Genomic DNA, 19,303 nt, shown 5'->3' with positions numbered 1-19,303 from the left:
TCTTGCAATGAAAGAATCGGTCTGTCAGTGTTCATTCATTGCATGTCACAATGACTCGGTCTGTCAGTGTTCATTCATTGCATGGCTCAATGACAGTCTGTCAGTGTTCATTCATTGCATGGCTCAATGACAGTCTGTCAGTGTTCATTCATTGCATGTCACAATGGCTCAGTCTGTCAGTGTTCATTCACTGCATGGCTCTGACAGTCTGTCAGTGTTCATTCATTGCATGGCTCAATGACAGTCTGTCAGTGTTCATTCATTGCATGTCACTGGCTCATTCTGTCAGTGTTCATTCATTGCATGGCTCAATGACAGTCTGTCAGTGTTCATTCACTGCATGGCTCAGTGACAGTCTGTCAGTGTTCATTCACTGCATGGTTCAATGACAGTCTGTCAGTGTTCATTCATTGCATGACACAATAGCTCAGTCTGTCAGCATGGTCAGTGTTTATTCATTGCATGACAAAATGACTCGGTCTGTCAGTGTTCATTCATTGCATGGCTCAATGACAGTCTGTCAGTGTTCATTCACTGCATGGCTCAGTGACAGTCTGTCAGTGTTCATTCACTGCATGTCACAATGACTCAGTCTGTCAGTGTTCATTCACTGCATGGCTCAGTGACAGTCTGTCAGTGTTCATTCACTGCATGTCACAATGACTCAGTCTGTCAGTGTTCATTCACTGCATGGCTCGATCAGTGACAGTCTGTCAGTGTTCATTCACTGCATGGTTCAATGACAGTCTGTCAGTGTTCATTCATTGCATGCCACAGGGTGATTTTTTTTCAAAACCTTTCATCAAGAACAGCTAGTACTGCAATTAAATGTAATAAGGTTACTTTCATCACCTTTGAGATTCTGTTCTGAACTGTGAGTCATCAACATCATAAACATCAGAAGTGGGTGGGGAGAGTTCTATTTAATATGTAATACGACGTCCTGCCAAGCTCAAAATTAGACTGCCTGAAGTAAAACCAGGAGTTCAAGTACAGTTTGATAATTATCTAAAAACCTCTAATCAAACCCCAGAATACTTTGGCCCTAAACACCAAGTCTCTAATTTTAGCACACACTTACGCTGTTTTCACAAAAACTTGTTAGAAGGCGGGAGATTTGAGGGGGTTCTCAAAAATAAAATGCATAGTGTTGGGCGGGGGGGGGGGGGGGGGGGGGGGGGGGGTTTACATGAAAAATAAATTGACTTCATGACTCCTCCTCATACATGGGAATATCAACATTTTAATAGTTGGTCAGCCTTTTTCAACGATAACAACAACAAAAACACCAAAGTTGTTAACAAATTAACACATGTAACAAACAATTGTCTTATTTTAAAATGCTTCAAATTGCACATACGAAATAATACATCAATTATGGCACTTGTTGTTTTTGGTCTAAAAAATACCAGTATCTTATAAATGTGTAGAAAGCAGCTTCAAAGTTGAACATATCCAGGACCAGAATTACTGTAAATTAGCCATTTCTCTGCTATGTGCAAAAATCAGTTTAAAAACATGTCAAAATGCATGTAGAGCAAAAGTCCTCCGATTCCAATGATTGCATGCACTATCACAACACAAGGAATATATGTCATATTCATCAGCTCTTTCCATCACACAGCTTTTACTAATGTGGTATACTGATATGCTATACAGGGTTCTAGGACAAATGCTCCCCGAACAAATGCCCTCCAGACAAACACTCCGTAGGACAAATGCCCCTCGGACAAATGCCCCTCAGACAAACGTCCCCGGCAGCAATGTCATTGCCTAAGAACAGAGATCAACAAAATCCAGATTTTGGGGAGTACACTAAAAATATGGTTTTGTTACTTTTATTGCATAACGAATGAATAGACAGAAGATGTTCAAAAAATGTTGAATTCGACCAAATAGCTAGGGTATGATTTGGTTTTATCATTTTTATTGTATCACTTACCAAAAGCTTGCTTATAAAGCTTATAAGGCGTGCTTATAAAGCCACTAATGTGACCAAGAAAGGCGCATTTTGGGGGAGCTTTCTTAAAATACGCTTTTTATCGATTGTATTGATTATTGATGAATGGACTGAAGCTGGCTGGGAAGATGTTTAATTCGACCAAGAAATGTGTGCTTTCGGGTGGTACTTAAATGTTAAAAATGACATAACTCGCACACAGTAACTATTATATACACATGCACATTTTATATCGGGCATGCTAACAAAGACTGAAATTGGGATGGCAACAAAGAAAAATACAAACAACAAAGTGCAATAAAAGTGATAAAGTGATATTTTAAGTACACCGTCTGAAATTACGCCTTTCGTGGTGAATCTGTCATGTTTTCGGACGTTGCTGATCTTTTCATTCACACTACAGTAGAAATGCTTTGAGTAACCCTAAAAACATGCGGCGGCCTTTCTTGGTCGAATCGTGCACCATAACAGTCCTACCAGAGGCATTCTTCGGTGTCATTTGTCCTACAGGGGCATTTGTCCAGGAGGTGTTTGTCCGGGGGCATTTGTCCTGTTACCGCTATACAGTATTGCATGTTTTGAATTTCCCTTTCCACTTTATTGAAAATATTTTGTTTAATATGCCCATCCTTCCATTATTCCTAAGTGATATCTAACTATTTTATGTCGACTGATTTCAGTACATAGCATAGAAGCCAAATATGGATGAAAAAAACCCATCCTTTACGGAAAGTTCCTAAAGCATTCCTAAAAGATTATTCCTATAAGATCTTAAAGGAATACTTTACAATTTCTATAGGAGTTAGCATAGTCCTAAAGGAATCTTTTAGGACAGTCCTATAGGAACGATCAGTCCTATAGGAATCCTATATAGGAATATTATAGGTTTTATAGGAATCCTATAAGAATAATATAGACCATTTCCATAAGGGATGAGCCATGCAGGTGGATGGACTGGACCTATCATGTCAAGAATCATGTAAGTAATTGTCCCAAAACTGACCAAGTACGGGCAGAGTTACGAGCTCGCAAGTCTCAAGTATGAGTGACGTCTGAACGTATATATACGGGTGACGTAACGAGCTCGTAAGTCTGAAATACGAGTGACGTCGATTATCCGAACGCTTACGGGGACATGCATTTAGTTCGGATATGTGGTCAGTTCGGATATGCGATCTGCATCGAGATGGGACGGTCGCACTCATACAGAATGAACGTACACGTACGCTGCATATCACACTTACACATGTTACATGCACTCTCAGACAAATGAAACGTACCGTACTACATAGAAACCTCTTTAATGAATTGTACTTATTTAATACTAAAACTAAATAAAGAGTTTAATATTAATAGGAAAACGAATTGAATATGTGTAGAAGAAATCAAAAAACGTATTTACAAGAAAGACGACGACGTGGTGGACAGCTGATAAGAACGCATTGTTGTCATGGTTGCATCTATAAATAGTGTGCACTGACATGTAAATGTAATCAAATTGTATCAATGTGTATAAAACGATGTGTCCGCAATTTAGCCACTCAATGAGAAAAAAAATAAAGTTCAGTAAAACGAAGTCAGGGGTTTCTGTTTCATTGCACGGCTGTCTGCTGCTTTTCTGTGTAAACTACGGAGCAATAACAACTGGGTAGGTTCACAATCAGGCTGCGACTCTAGCCATAACAAACACGGAGAAAGCATAGCTGCCGCTTCGCCGTGCAATGGTACTGGTTCACACGGGACATCGTTTTCGACTTTATCTTAAGTTTCACGATCGAGTGAGGATTCCTTCCTAGACATCGCAGATTTATAGGTAGGCCGAAGCTGAAAAAGATTTACACCTTTGAAAATCTTTATTGGAAAAAGAAACGAAACTTCTTTCACTTCTGACCGACAATCATCTTTTCGGTATCACAGTCAATCATCAATGGTTACGTTACATCTCATGCCAACAAGTTGTTTGAAAGTTGCCATTATAGTCAGAGTGTGACATGCCGTTCTCACCATTTCACAATCATTTCAAATCTTTTATGAATCATACAAAAGACAACAGGGCGGTCAATAGGAGAACAACTTTATTGAGATGTTATTGAAGGTGTGATCGTTCCAATGCACTCGATGTAGTCGTCTTTTGTTTTACCATACGTCATTAACATCACGTCATTCAAGTGGAGAACAGTGATTGTTTACAAACAATATACACTGTAGCTCCAAGACAAACCGCGCTCATTCACAAGTCGATCGTCATTCATCAAACTTCAAATTTTTACCGAAACATTACTTTGATATCAGAACAATAGATTTTTTGGGGGGACACGTAGTCAGTTCGGATGACCGATCGATTCGGATATTCGCCACGTACTCGCGGAATACGACAAGCGTGAGTCCTCTGCATACTCATCGAAAATTAGGCCAACTACCAGAGTATGACGTCACCCGTATATGGAAATTACGAGTTCAGACGTCACTCGTACTTGAGACTTACGAGCTCGTAACTCTGACCGTACTTGGTCAGTTTTGGGCGAATTACATACCTCCAAGATTCCCACGACCCATGCAGGTGGATGGACTGGACCTATCATGTCAAGAATCCAACGACCCATGCAGGTGGATGGACTGGACCTATCATGTCAAGAATCCAACGACCCATGCAGGTAGATGGACTGGACCTATCATGTCAAGAATCCAACGACCCATGCAGGTGGATGGACTGGACATATCATGTCAAGAATCCCATGACCCATGCAGGTGGATGGACTGGACCTATCATGTCAAGAATCCCATGACCCATGCAGGTGGATGGACTGGACCTATCATGTCAAGAATCCCATGACCCATGCAGGTGGATGGACTGGACCTATCATGTCAAGAATCCCATGACCCATGCAGGTGGATGGACTGGACCTATCATGTCAAGAATCCCATGACCCGTGCAGGTGGATGGACTGGACCTATCATGTCAAGAATCCCATGACCCGTGCAGGTGGATGGACTGGACCTATCATGTCAAGAATCCCATGACCCGTGCAGGTGGATGGACTGGACCTATCATGTCAAGAATCCCATGACCCATGCAGGTGGATGGACTGGACCTATCATGTCAAGAATCCCATGACCCATGCAGGTGGATGGACTGGACCTATCATGTCAAGAATCCCATGACCCGTGCAGGTGGATGGACTGGACCTATCATGTCAAGAATCCCATGACCCATGCAGGTGGATGGACTGGACCTATCATGTCAAGAATCCCATGACCCGTGCAGGTGGATTGACTGGACCTATCATGTCAAGAATCCCATGACCCATGCAGGTGGATGGACTGGACCTATCATGTCAAGAATCCCATGACCCATGCAGGTGGATGGACTGGACCTATCATGTCAAGAATCCAACGACCCATGCAGGTGGATGGACTGGACCTATCATGTCAAGAATCCCATGACCCGTGTAGGTGGATGGACTGGACCTATCATGTCAAGAATCCAATGACCCATGCAGGTGGATGGACTGGACCTATCATGTCAAGAATCCCATGACCCGTGCAGGTGGATTGACTGGACCTATCATGTCAAGAATCCCATGACCCGTGCAGGTGGATGGACTGGACCTATCATGTCAAGAATCCAACGACCCATGCAGGTGGATTGACTGGACCTATCATGTCAAGAATCCCATGACCCATGCAGGTGGATGGACTGGACCTATCATGTCAAGAATCCCATGACCCGTGCAGGTGGATGGACTGGACCTATCATGTCAAGAATCCAACGACCCACGCAGGTGCATGGACTGGACCTATCATGTCAAGAATCCAACGACCCATGCAGGTGGATGGACTGGACCTATCATGTCAAGAATCCCATGACCCGTGCAGGTGGCTGGACTGGACCTATCATGTCAAGAATCCAACGACCCATGCAGGTGGATGGACTGGACCTATCATGTCAAGAATCCCATGACCCGTGCAGGTGGATCGGGATGGACTGGACCTATCATGTCAAGAATCCCATGACCCATGCAGGTGGATGGACTGGACCTATCATGTCAAGAATCCCATGACCCGTGCAGGTGGATGGACTGGACCTATCATGTCAAGAATCCAACGACCCATGCAGGTGGATGGACTAGACCTATCATGTCAAGAATCCAACGACCCATGCAGGTGGATGGACTGGACCTATCATGTCAAGAATCCAACGACCCATGCAGGTGGATGGACTGGACCTATCATGTCAAGAATCCCATGACCCATGCAGGTGGATGGACTGGACCTATCATGTCAAGAATCCCATGACCTGTGCAGGTGGATGGACTGGACCTATCATGTCAAGAATCCCATGGCCCATGCCAGCTCCACAAAAACAAGGTCACTACATGGATGTTTTCTCAACACTATCAAGAAGAGATGATGGAAGTGAAAGACCACCAGATGATTTTCAACCTCATGCACAATTGTTTTATAAGGAGTCAGTGTGAAGTAAAAATGTTGAAAAACTTGCTGAATGGAGCAAGACAATTTGTGTTAAGCAAGACATATTAAAGGCAGTTGTCATTCATTTAGAACAGAAAACACTTACTTCAATGAGGGAAAGAAAAAGAATTGAGGTAAGGCAGCAGTGTGCTGAAAAAACATTTCATAATTATGACTGGGGTGAGCTTGTGAAAATTGGTGGCATTGCCAAAGGTAAAAATGAAAGAACTTAACAAGTACCTTTGCAAATGTACATGCATTGGTTACTTCACAAGCATGTATATAAGAATGCACATACCTAGCTCATTTAAATAATTCAGCCTATACACATGCTTATGAACTGCTTATTCTCCCATACATGCCTATATACATTATAAGCATGCAGAATAAGCATGTGCATACTTATTCTACATGCTTCTCACATACGTCAGTTCTGTAAGGGAAGGGTATAAACAGACTGATAATGTTGGCATATATATGTGACAAGGGTAGTAAACTGACTGATATGATAATGTTGGCAGTTATATGTGTCAAGGGCAGTAAACTGACTGATAATGTTGGCATATATATGTGACAAGGGCAGTAAACAGACTGATAATGTTGGCATGTATATGTGACAAGGGTAGTAAACAGACTGATAATGTTGGCATATATGTGACAAGGGCAGTAAACAGACTGATAATGTTGGCATGTATATGTGACAAGGGCAGTAAACTGACTGATAATGTTGGCATGTATATGTGACAAGGGCAGTAAACAGACTGATAATGTTGGCATATATATGTGACAAGGGCAGTAAACTGACTGATAATGTTGGCATGTATATGTGACAAGGGTAGTAAACAGACTGATAATGTTGGCATATATGTGACAAGGGCAGTAAACAGACTGATAATGTTGGCATGTATATGTGACAAGGGCAGTAAACTGACTGATAATGTTGGCATGTATATGTGACAAGGGCAGTAAACAGACTGATAATGTTGGCATATATATGTGACAAGGGCAGTAAACTGACTGATAATGTTGGCATGTATATGTGACAAGGGCAGTAAACAGACTGATAATGTTGGCATGTATATGTGACAAGGGCAGTAAACAGACTGATAATGTTGGCATGTATATGTGACAAGGGCAGTAAACTGACTGATAATGTTGGCATGTATATGTGACAAGGGCAGTAAACTGACTGATTATGTTGGCATGTATATGTGACAAGGGCAGTAAACTAACTGATAATGTTGGCATGTATATGTGACAAGGGCAGTAAACTGACTGATAATGTTGGCATGTATATGTGACAAGGGCAGTAGTTAAAATACCAAGTATGAGGACCCTGACTATTTATTGCACAATCATATGAATTGTTACTTTTCCTGTTCTTTGAATACCAGAAGTTATGGTGATTGGTAGTCTTTAATATAATTGGAAATGTTTAACTTCTAGCACTCTCATTTTCAGTTTTCCCATAGCTAAAATAAATTTTGTAAGTTTATATATATGCATCTGAAAAACTTTTACAATGACACTATCAATACTTCATTTTTAATTGACAATGACTTTACTACTAGAAGCTATTGATTAAATTACTCACCTATCAGGACGAGGTGTTTGCCTTGTTTTTGTACAGAATAACCATTTTTCATCCAATTTACAGTTGGGGGTGGCTTTCCATCAACATCACACTCTAAAACAACAGTTGAATTCTGATGTACAAATAGTGTGGCTGGAGGCTGGGATACTATCTCAGCTGCATCTGAAATATCAACAAGTGAGCTTTACATTCTTGTTTCAATAATTAATTTTAAACATTAATTTAAACCCATCTTGGCTCACAAATGTTTCTTATCCACTTTTATTTTAGTTTCCTTGCTGCTCTGTTTTTGATTAGTTCTCCCTGTTTGTTTTCAAATATACTTTCAAATATCTGTTAACTTATGGAGTACATGTAGTATAAAATATGTTAAGTTATGGAGTACATGTATAAAATATGTTAAGTTATGGAGTACATGTATAAAATATGTTAACTTATGGAGTACATGTATAAAATATGTTAACTTATGGAGTACATGTATAAAACATGTTAAGTTATGGAATACAAGTATAAAATATGTTAAGTTATGGAGTACAAGTAGTATAAAATATGTTAAGTTATGGAGTACAAGTATAAATATTTGTTAAGTTATGGAGTACAAGTATAAATATTTGTTAAGTTATGGAGTACATGTATAAAATATTTGTTAAGTTATGGAGTACATTTGTTAAGTTATGGAGTACAAGTATAAATATTTGTTAAGTTATGGAGTACAAGTATAAATATTTGTTAAGTTATGGAGTACATTTGTTAAGTTATGGAGTACAAGTATAAAATATTTGTTAAGTTATGGAGTACAAGTATAAATATTTGTTAAGTTATGGAGTACAAGTATAAATATTTGTTAAGTTATGGAGTACATTTGTTAAGTTATGGAGTACAAGTATAAAATATTTGTTAAGTTATGGAGTACATGTATAAAACTTTGACACTGGAATTCAAATATTGTGAGGTTATTGGGTTATTTCCTCGGGTTAGTCAGAACGTGATTAATCAAATCGTGCATTGCTACACGGTTGTACACATACTAAGTACTTTTTGCAGAAAGTTCTTTTGAAAAATGGATACTACTGTAGGCCAGGGATTGGAATAAACTACACTTCGACTCTATTTCCCTTGCTTGTAGCCCGTTATTTTTTTTATTCACTGCTTGATCGTCTGTGTGTCTTCGATCATATCGTCGACATGGTCGTCCTTGTTCTCGGAGTCATAAAAGTCAGTTCCTAAAAAGATTTCATTAATTCACAGTCATCAAACACTAACATTTCACTGTTGAAATCCACATCAACAAACTTGTTTGGTAACCTGATACAACTACAAGTATGCATTATGCATGTACCGGTACATGTATACTATATTATAGTACATATACAGAAACACATTTTGAGATGTCTGACAGGCTGTCAACATCCAGTTGGGACATATCTCTGCTATCATGCTAAGTAACTGCACAAAGACAAGACATCTGTAAATTACAATGACATCAAATTTAAACTAAATTTTGAAACCCCCGAGTTCAGCCAAGGTCTTCTTTTAACCCTAGGCAGCCGACAGGCGCCTGAGGGCGTACTTCACCCTAGACTTCATTCCAAAACTGACAGGCGCCTCAAGGCGTATATGTATGCATGCAACCTTTGACTCGAATGTATGATGTCATTGTTCGTTATAGGGGGTATTAGTAATTCAATTGCCTAGAAATTGGCACCAAGACTACATTGATATGTAGAATACTGTTTACCATAACACGACAAACAGGTCAGCAGTCCGAATTCGAAGTTCACAGAAAATTTATGAATGAAAATCTAAATATGGCGACCAGAGAAAACAACGATCGCGCAATTGTGAACTATCAGTGGGCAACATAATAGCTGATATTTTTTATTCTTCGTCTGATTCTGACTCCGAATTTGAGGGATTTATTTTCTGACATAGAGGATGACGTACCATTAGCCAGGTGAGTTCGACGTAACTCAGATGACGAGGCAGAATTAAATATTTCACCCGATGACAGCGACGACTCCAGTAGTAGTAGTGGTGATGACTCAATTGAGTGGTCGCGTGACATAACTGAAGTTGATGACTTTGAATTTAACGAAAATTCAGGAATAAATTTTGATTTCATTGATAAATCGGCGAAAGATGTTATTGTATGTTTTTTTCACCCCGGAACTTATGACTAAAATAGTAACTGAATGAACTAACGCTGATCGTGATCCAAACAACCGGAAGTCTGCTATATCTGTCGATCATCTTGAAGTGTTTATAGGTCTAACTTTAGCGATGGGATTAGTTGACAAGAAGGGATCGTTCAAGGAGTATTGGTCTGAATATTGGCTGACGCAGACCCCTGCTTTTGGAAAACACATGCCTCGTCACCTGTACTGTCAAATTTTACGATATCTACACTTTGTTGATAATAAAACCCTACCCACTGATCGAAATGACCCTTTGACAAACTACAGAAAATGAAACCCACAACTCAAAGTGATGACATTAGTTATTAGATTTGACAGAGATTTGCAGCATGCACCAGCTTTAACAGAAACTAAATCAAAATGTCAATTACACATGCATAGGAAAGATAAAGTACATTTGTGGAACATGGAAGGTTAGGATGTGTCCAGTACCCTGTTTCCAATGATATCACTGTATGAATGATTACCAGTACAATGATTCAGAGTGTGCAGGTAGAGAATTAGCTAGGAAAAGGAAGAAACTGTAGAGTAGGATAATTGCAGGAAAAAAAAAAACAGTAGTGATGAGTAAAAGAAACTTTATTCATAGTTTTGGATGGAATTTGTCTTAAAAAAGCAGTGAGTAAGAAGAATAATCAATAATTTGCATAACAATGCCCATTGAGACACTGTAACATCTAAAATTTACATGCACCACATTTAAGTTGGGTCAGTTGTCATAGAAACAAAGTCCTATCATATAAAAGTTATAATGTCTTGACAAGTAGGTCTCTAATATTTATACAGGCCCTAGGGGGGTCCTATATAGGAAGTAAAAAGCTACACTATCTGCTATTTAACCAATTTAATACTTGTGTTCAGAGAGGTATTTGAAAACTTAAAAAAATTAATTGTGTTTCTAAAGATACTGTAACATTTTTCAGTAAATAAAAGTTTAAAAAGATGACTGTCTGGTTTTTGTTTAGTCTAATTTCTAAATATTCTTTTTCTTGTCTCAAAAATTCATTTTCCAGAATATGCTTGGGACATTAATTCATTTTCTAAGCCTAAAACGTGTAGAAATTCTAAGTTGGCCTATAGACATCTATAGGCTGGCTTATAGACACCTATAGGCTCAGGCCTATAGATGTCTATAGGCTGGTCTATAGAAACCTATAGGCTGACCTATAGATGTCAATAGGCCAGCCTATAGATGTCTATAGGCCAGCCTAAAGATGTCTATATGCCAGCCTATAGGTTTCTATAGACCAGCCTATAGGTTTCTAAAGGTTGGCCTTTAGGTATCTATAGGTTAGCCTATAGACATCTATAAGCTGGCCTATAGAAACCTATAGACAAAACATCCCAATTCTCTATAGGATCCTATAGGCTGACCTATAGACATGTCTATAGGTGGCCTATAGGCATGTCTATAGGCTGGCCTGTAGATATGTCTATAGGCCACCTATAGGTATTTCTGCAATATATGATTGTATAATTGAGGATTACAATGATACTCACAGTCTACTTGTAGTAAAAAAGTGTAGTTATGGTTCAAGTCTCTACTCTTCACATTGCATGTATAGAAGCCTGCATCTGTCCTTGTTAACATGTAGAAAGTAAGTGACTTCGCTTTGCCATCACTATGTTTGGTTGACTCCTATAAGATTGAATGTGTTTATTATACACCAGAAGTTCAAAGCAATGCAAACCGCAACTGTATTTTTGTATACATGTAGTTTAAATTTCATTGGCAAACAATGATAAAGCAATCAAGTATAGCAATGCAGTCATGCAGTCTATGTTATTCCAATTATGTACACCATCAATGGCTTTCTTGGCAAGTCAATTCATACTCATCCATTTTGCTACTTTTGCAACGGATACTATTGGCTGTTGCTATGGGCATGGACTTGTTACTGTTGCTATGGGCATGGACTTGTTACTAGGCATATATTTTTAGAATGTTTTAATCCACTTGCCCATTCATCCCTATTGTTTTCTGTGATTCAAGATGAATCAACATGGGTGTGGTCTTGTTGCTAAGCATTGCAGGAACATTTTGAAAGTTTATCCACTTGGCTATCCAAGCCTGTTACTATTTATAAATTACACAATATACGGTAATACCCCAATATTTCACTTTTTCTATGGGTGTGGTATTAATTGTTGCTAGACACATCACCCTGTATAAATTTTTTGTTGGGATTATAGCATAGTCATATAATCGCGGTTAATGCCAGGGGATGACTCCCACCAACTGCATGGGCTGCAATCCGAAACCAAACACTGGTCTCTTAAAGCTATTACATTATACGTCACCTGTCACCAATCTCGCATTCTGATTGGTCGAGAGCCCTGCAGATACACAGGCGTATTTTTCACCAACAGCCGTATTTTTGCTTGTTGTATCACGTGATCACTACACGTCCCCTTGTAAACAAATCTAGCAGACAACTAGAGATCGAGCTATAACCAGCATTTCCAATGCCAAATTTGTTGTCAATCGAACAAAATATCACCGTTTTATACATTGTAACAAGTCTTTGAACTGTACTTTTCATGTCACAGGGAAATAGTCAAAAATTCCACACACAACCGTGAAAGTCCAGTGACGGCGAACGCACGGTCGTCACGCGATCGTAAACATGAATTCCTAAATTTATGAAGGATATGAAAATCACCACCACAAAGGGTGTAATTTTTGCTTAACTAGAACAACAAAGCACATCACGAACATTTATGTACATTTAATGGAATACAGTACGCAAAACAAAGACGCACTCATTTTTCAGCTGATGGTTATTAAGTTTGAATAAATCGCTGAGTGATATGCAAATAGTAAACATTACGTCATACTACTGAGCAAACGCGCACTCTGATTGGATGATAAAGTTAAGGCTGACATGTAAACAACCGCATTGCAGTTATCAGAGAGGTGCATGATACTACGCTCGACAGTATAACGCGGAAGTGATTTTATTTTAACATGAAACAGCATTTTTAGACATTCAAAAATGGATTCATAGTCGCAGGTGACGTATAAGTATGTTATTTGCCAAATACTGTTCCACATCTTGCTGCTCGAGGTAATTTTTCTGGTATAACGGCTCGCCTCCGGCTCTCGGTTATACCAGAAAAAATACCTCTCGCAGCAAGATATGGAACGGTATTTGGCAAATAACATATACTTATATACCAATTCACATCTTCACTCATCCTTTCACTGCCAACGTTCGCACAGTGAACACAAGCACCATCACTCTAGCAAAAAATTTTCCCACCCACCCACTCCTAAATAAACACATTACATGTACCATACCCATGTCTACATGTAATACTCTACTCATACACAATGCTCTGATCTCACATACATATATATGCACCACAGGCCAGCTCAAATGGGCACCACGCACTCCATCGTCAAGACACCCACCCAGGGCGGGCTCCATGACATGGCTGTCTGGTATGACACCTGCCAATTATCAGAGATTAAAAAAACAAAAAAACAACAACAACAAAGCACAGAATCAAATAAAAGACTAAGAATGAGCAAATGTTATCAATAAACACAGTAAGGGGGGGGGGCTGCCGCCACGGGGCTCGCTGGCTGTAACCAGGCATGTGGGGCACAGACCACGACGGTGCGAGACTCACACACAGACCCTGCACCACCCAATGCTCCACCCTGTTCGAGGTACACGCCCGTGCTGATGGCTGGCAACACTCGGGTACCACGCCTTCCATGATGTGCCTTCACTCAAACGGGTGATTGGCTTCACGACATGGCTGTCCGCTACGACACCTGCACATGGAGCTTGTCCCCCTTCTTTAACGACACATCTTGTCTCCGAGTCATCATTTATTGGCATTAATGAATGTTTACCCACTTGCCTACCCATTCCTGTTGTTATCTTTGCTATATATATGTTCATTTGACTGTTGCTGTGGGTTTGGTCATTGCTGCTAAGGTTCAGTTGTATGAACATGTCTTGTACAACATCTGCAGAATGATACCTCTAAGAACATCCCCACCAACTTTCAGTCCACCTATTCCATGTAGTTTTTGAGATATAACTTTTTGACCAAAGTGACATTTTACCTCCTGTAAATACTGATATTATTTTTGAACAGGATACTATGGGTTTGTCTGTCTGTCTGCCTGTCTGTGTCTGTTCTGTGTCTGTGTGTCTGTGTCAAAAATAATGTCAATGGCATTGTAGAACAACTATATTTGGCTGTTGCTATGGGTGTGGTCTTGTTGCTAGGCATATTTTCATACAATGTTTGAATCTTCATTTACTTACCTACCCATCCCTATGGTTATCTAATTTGCATATTGCTGATGGGATCACCATGTGAAGAAAATTTTTATCTACACTGTACACATACCCAGATGCACCCACATTAAATCTTGGCCCAATCTGCTCAGTAGTTTTGGAATGATAGATATTTGACCACAAAGACATATTTTAGCCCTAATATCTATATCACTGATGGGATCATCATGTTATGAACAATTCAACTAAACACCCTTATTAAGAACCCCCCCCCCCCCCCACACACACACACACACATTTCAGTCAAATCTACCCTGTAGTTTTGGAATTAGATTTTTGATCAAAAAGACACATTTTTTGCCCTAATTTGCATATCCATGCTGATATCATCATATCAAGAAAATATCTTAATCTAAACACCCATTAGATAGTTCCCACCATATATCAACCACATCTGCTCTGCACACACACACGCACACATTTCACCATGCATATAGCATTAATGAACCTCAGTTCAGACAGACGAATGGACAGACGGAGACCATTGCAATAGCCCCCCCCCCCTCCTTTGGGTGGGGCTAATTAAATGAGCCTCAAAGGACATGAACAGAAACTGTAACTTTATCAGAATATGTGATAAATGTACATACTTGTTGGATTTCAGCACCATTAGCATCATACCATCTGAATAGTTCATTAGTTTGTAATGTGAGTGAGGGACATGTCAATTGTACTGCTGGGGTCCCTTCCAAAACATGTACAACCTCTATACCAAATAGTCCTAGCAAAATAAAGAAATAATTTAGTTATCAAACTGGTGCTAGCTGTGATTAAGCCTTGTGGTTTGGGTGTTAATAGTGTGGTCATGATGACAACAATGATAGCAATGTTGATGATGATGATGATGATGGTGACGTCATATTGGAAGCTGTGTAAAGTAAGCGCTCCGTGTATATAGTCATATTCCATCATCTTACGACACAACAAGACTTTAATTGTGCCATATAGAGACTTTTCTATTAGTTATCAGAACACTTTCGTCTGTCAAATATCAAGGTTCTTCAGCGGATTGAGGTGATAACAATGGATTTTGCGACAATATGGTCACTTGTATCCACGGTAGCCAACCCTCGAAAACTCCAACCAGAAAACATGGTATAAACTTGATAAAGTGTGAATGATTGGATGGAGTAAGTGTCAAAACCTACCTACAAGCAATGGCTACAACTACAGGACCAGAAAATATAACCTCAGCGTCAAGAGCACATGGGTCAGTACTCGTACTCTTTAATTCCATTACCTGGGTTGAAACCATATGTATCAAAGGCCTAGAAATAAATGGATTCTCAATCTACGTCGAACCACTAGTGAAACCAGCAACAAAATAGTAATAGTATCCAGAATACCAGCTTTTATTCCAAATGAAACCATCAAACTCGAACTATCAAGATTTGGCAAACTTGTGAGTACAATGAAGACTATTCCACTGGGTTGTAAAAGTGAAAGTCTAAAGCACGTCAAATCTTGACAGGCATTTGTATTACAACTGGATAGGGACCTAAACAGCCCTGTGAATGGATCTACAACCACCCAATATGAAAATAGAAATTATAAAATATACCTAACTACCAATGAAATGCGTTGCTTTAAAGTTTAAGTGCAATCAAAAAGGACACCTTAAACAAAATTGCAAACAAGTACAAACCGAAAACAAAACACTGCTAATTCAACTACCATTACCAACAATAACAATATCAATAACACACATACCAACACTACCGATCAACCAATGAATATAACAGTTGAACCAACCACCAACCTACCTCTCCTATTTGATGATAACATTCCATGGGTTAAAAGAGACAACAAAGATATGTTTGACTTGACTATGGGAAGTTATGATGGAGCCGAGATTTGCGAACTAGTGGGTTCCTACATCCTAAGTACTATTGCATCGCAGTACTCTAAAGACCATGTAGGTCTATACAGGGATGACGGTTTAGCTGTTTTCCACAAAATATCGGGTAACAAGGCAGAACGGATAAAGAAAAATATCACAAAGATCTTCAATGACATCGGTCTGAAAGTAACCATTGAAGCTAACCTGAAAATTGTAAATTACCTCGATATCATATTAGACCTTTCCAGTGGGAAATATTACCCATACAGAAAACCAAACGACAACCCAGTCTACATCAATTCACAGTCAAATCACCCACCGGTTATCATCAAGCATCTCCCAGCAGCCATAAATAGAAGACTGTGTGACATCTCATGTAATCATAATGTTTTCAACCAGGCAGCACCCCTCTATGATGACGCACTCAAAGCAAGTGGCTATAAAGACGACCTTGCTTACACAGATAGAATTGACACCATCAAGAGACGGAGAAATAGGAAACGTAATGTCATCTGGTTTAATCCCCCATACAGTCAAAACGTAAGCAATAACGTCGGGAGAATTTTCCTCCAACTTCTTGGCCGTCACTTCGCTAAGGAGCACAAGTTACATAAAATTTTCAACAAGGGGAATGTGAAAGTGAGCTACAGTTGTATGAATAACATGGCTTCCATCATCAAAGCTCACAATACTATGATCCTTAAACGCGGAAATGAAACTCCCATAGGGACATGCAACTGTCGTAATAAATCAACTTGCCCGCTTGATGGGAAATGCCAATCAGATAATATCGTCTACAGGGCCCAGGTCAAAATAAACAACAGAGATACCAAATCCTACATTGGCTCAACGGAAAACAGCTTCAAAACGCGTTACGGCAACCACAAGTGTTCTTTCGCCAATAACAAATAACTTTCAAAGTGTGTCTGGAAAATAAAGGAGTCGGGCCACCAGTATTCCATCAACTGGGCTATCATTGCCCATGCAGCCGCCTACTCTAATGCAACAAAAAGGTGCAACCTGTGTCTTACAGAGAAGATGTTTATCATCAGTGCAAATAAATTGGGACTCCTTAATAAACGATCAGAACTGATTTCAAAGTGCCGCCATGAAAACAAATATTCTTTCATTCCACCATGTCAAACCTCAACGCGCATCACATCCGGGTACCAGTTCTTCTGCGAGTTCGAATTCCATCACTTGAATTTCCGTTAAAATTTAGTCGTCCGAAGATCGCATTCAAGCGTGAAACTCTGAGTAACGGCTCCGTACCATAACTTGTGTATTTTGTGTAAATACAGCTCTACTTCGCAGTATTGAGCGCTTTTCCTTCAGTTTATGACTTACCTCTTACACTGAATTAGTATATATATATATATATATAAAATTATATATATTAAAAATAGTACAGTATCAAGTAAGATACACAGGAGCCGTTACACAGTGTTTCATGCTTATGCAATCATCGGACGACTAACGGTACAGTCAGTGATGTTCTACTATAAAAGTTCAAAAATTCTAAGGTTCCATTTCACGTGATATGGGCGCCACAGTGGAAGTTGGTCAGTACATATCTATTTTGATGTCGGCACTTTGAGATTAATTCAGATCGTTTGTTTAATAAATTGGATTTGTCAGCATAGATGATACATAGTTTTTCTGCCAGACAGAGATCACATCGCTTTGAAACATTAGAATAGGATGGTGCGCGTGTGATGACAGACCAGTCGATGGTATACTCTCGACCTTGACCTTTTCTTTCCAAGTTCCAGATATGTTTTGATAGCTCAGTACAGCATTGGTATCTCTCATTGGTGATGGATTGTTTGTGGTTGGCATGTCGGAGTTTGAAACTGTTATCCGTTAAACCAATGTATTGCTTGTTGCTATCGTTGGTCTAGTCTTGCTGCTAGACGTTCGGGCTTTCTTTCGATGCTATAACTATAAGCGAACGAAGTTCGCATGTGAGGGCCTGCCCGAACAGTCTAGCAAAGGTCATTTTCAGACCGGACATTCCATTGAGATTACATTGAGCGGTGGGTTGGGCCATCTATGCATATATATACTTTAATATATTCAATATCCTATGACCTCGGGGAATCTCTGCATGCAAGTGTTGACAAACACATTTACGTCATTACTATGGCTTATCGGTTTATGGTAATTGTGAGTTTGATGAGTGTGTAGACGTTGTCATTCACACATTTCAGTTAACACATTGGTGGTTATTCATACAAGCCCCTCCTTAAGATGAATATGCATGAAAATTTAGCTATTGTCCTCTGTTTGTGCTTGTCGCTAATACGGTTCTCTGATTGGCAGTTATTTATATCCTGATGACATTCGCTAGACCTCGATAGCGTTGTTCGGCTGTATGTCGTATTTTATCGGAAGAACATCCGAGGGCTAGCAGATAGACTATCGTTGGTCTTAACATTGGCACTTTACACGATATTACTGGATAGGCATTTTCCTCCAAGGGGGCACATGTCCTTAACTCAGCAGTTGCAGGCTACACTCACTGCTTTTTTCTCGGGTTCCATTATCTTTTTATTGTGTGCTTTAACAATGGATGCCATGTTCCCTATGCAGCTATAGCTCACTTTGACGTTGCCTCTGTGAAATATTTTGTGCAGTTTCGAACCTCTAGGGAAGTGCTTGTCAATTAAGTGGAGGAATTGGTTACCGATGTTTGATTTTACCGTTTTACTATAAGGTGGATTAAACCAGATGATATTTCTTTGTCTATTTTTCCTCTTTACTATATCAACACTTTTATTGACATATGCCATGCCATCTTTATATCCGCTGTTTTTGAGTACTTCTGCGTAGACTGGGGCTGCGGAGTTACATTACAACAAATAAAACAATAATTTCAAGTAAATGAAACTTGTCTGAATTAAATGTTAACATGGAATGGAT

At 39.5% G+C, this 19,303-nt stretch overlaps 1 protein-coding gene across 9 annotated transcripts in view; it reads left to right on the top strand.

Annotated features, from left to right (window-relative positions):
• Positions 1–9,810: 9,810 nt before the first annotated feature.
• The window catches only part of LOC144448872 (uncharacterized), a 74,744-nt gene continuing 65,251 nt past the window's right edge, over positions 9,811–19,303 (top strand). For 3 of the 9 annotated variants that reach the window (XM_078139196.1, XM_078139193.1, XM_078139192.1), the window contains exon 1: positions 9,815–9,981. The gene's annotated coding sequence lies outside the window, so the exon portion shown is untranslated. Of the gene's footprint in view, positions 9,982–19,303 lie in introns of all 9 variants that reach the window. The other 6 variants (XM_078139199.1, XM_078139197.1, XM_078139201.1 and 3 more) reach the window with 4 other exon arrangements.

The sequence above is a fragment of the Glandiceps talaboti genome, chromosome 18, assembly GCF_964340395.1.
Source record: "Glandiceps talaboti chromosome 18, keGlaTala1.1, whole genome shotgun sequence".
NCBI classification, from domain to species: Eukaryota; Metazoa; Hemichordata; class Enteropneusta; family Spengelidae; genus Glandiceps; species Glandiceps talaboti.
This window is presented reverse-complemented; position numbering and strand designations above follow the sequence as displayed.